Below are 1,836 nucleotides of genomic sequence, written 5' to 3' on the forward strand. Positions count from 1 at the left end.
TTAAGCTATAGGGATAGGGGGCCTGAGCATTTCCTAAAACATAGGCGTTTAAATCCAAGGTCTAAAGATCAAGAAAAAAAAGAATCTGAGGCCTCAGCCTAAACTGATGCTGGGGAGTAGCTTGAAAGTCCTCAAGAACGAACTTGATCAATATCAATGCTTGGCTTTAGGCGCTTGTCCATTTAGGGCGATACAGAATGGGCCGGCACGGGCGGTCTGGTGTCCGAGCCGGTTGGTCAGACGACGACTACTTCTTAGATTATTATTATTAGCCTACCCCGGAATGGGATGGAATAGAAAGAACGCGAAACGCTAGCGCTACAGGGTCGGTTTTTTTGTGGGGGATAAGCTTGTGAAGAAGCAAGCTATCCCCGCCCCGACGGGGGATGCTAGCTTTCCCCATCTCTCCTAAACTTCCCCCGGTCTTCGGCTCGAGCTGTATGAGGCAGAAACGCATTAGACGACGAGGTTGATGGCTTCTTGCAGAGAAGCATATACAACACCCCGTTGAATTCAGTATTATGAGGAGTGGGGGGACGCCCTTGCTTGACCCGCTGACTTGGGGATATCCCAGCTAGCATGTGATGCCGTGTACCAACATAGAAGATCGAAAAGAATGCATTGGATGGATGCCCCGGCATTGAGAAGGAAGGACGCTTTGAATTGGAAGAATAGACTAAAAAATTGATATGATTCAACCTCAGACTTATTTAAATGTAGCGGATAACAGCGGGGCTCGAGAATTGATGTGTATTCGAATCATAGGAGCTAGCAATCGTCGATATGCTCATATTGGTGACGTTATTGTTGCTGTGATCAAAGGGAAGTGGATAGAGGGTGCTTCTCAGCTAGAGTTGGGGGTGGGGTCGCTATAGTGGCTAGGGTGAGTCTTCCTACACGGCTGGACGCCCGGTTCTAGACGAAGCTGCGGGGGTTCCCACCTCAACAGAATCAAGAGACGGAGCAGGAACACGATCAGGTTTAGGCGAAGTAGTTAGGACAGGAAGCATAAGCTAACTCGACACTCGGCAGAGGGCCTCGAAAGAGAGGAGAGATAGGAATGCCCTTAGATTAGGGGTAAGTTTCCACACCTGAGGACTAATCCGGATATTAGCTAGTTCTTGGGAGATGGACTGATTCATCCCTTTCTTTGGTTCGGGAGTCTTTTTTTCTCTTTGGGCTGTGAGGGAGTTTTGCTCGACTAAGCCAAAACCAATAGTTGTTAGCGAAGAAAGAGGAGTTTCGCTCGAATCGAATATTGACTAATGTAGGGGTTCATATTTAAAGATAGTGGTAGCATCTTTAGTTCCTAAGTCTATCGATGAGAATGATTCCCGAAATCTCCGAAGGAAGGTGGATCAGCCCGAAGTAGTGCACCAGCTTTAAGAATGCATGCCGCTAGATCACTGACTCAAGACTAAAGCCCGTAGAGCAAAGAGAGAAGAAGAAAAAGAAAAGAACAGAACTCAGAATCCACTGGCTAACAAGAAAGTGAGCAATCGAGCTACCATTTCAATTCAACCAGATGAGAAATTCGAGAATTCTAAAATTGCATGTCTTACGCAAGAAAGGAGGATCATTCAATGCGGGAAAGGACTAAGAAAACCCCGTTCAAGGCGTAGCCACCAGAGTGGAATGTTACTTAGCTCTGAATCAGACTTACCCGATCCCTCAGATGCTGCTTCTACTTGAACTGAGTAATTTGAATTGAAATTCCCCGCAAAAAACCAATTAGCAGAGCTGTGATGATAAAGGATGAGCAACCCTAGCCTACCGAACGAAAGGAAAGAGCCAAGGAAACGACATGTAGTCAGGAGAATCTTAACGGGAAGACAA

Source organism: Primulina tabacum, chromosome 8, assembly GCF_025594145.1.
Source record: "Primulina tabacum isolate GXHZ01 chromosome 8, ASM2559414v2, whole genome shotgun sequence".
NCBI lineage: Eukaryota > Viridiplantae > Streptophyta > Magnoliopsida > Lamiales > Gesneriaceae > Primulina > Primulina tabacum.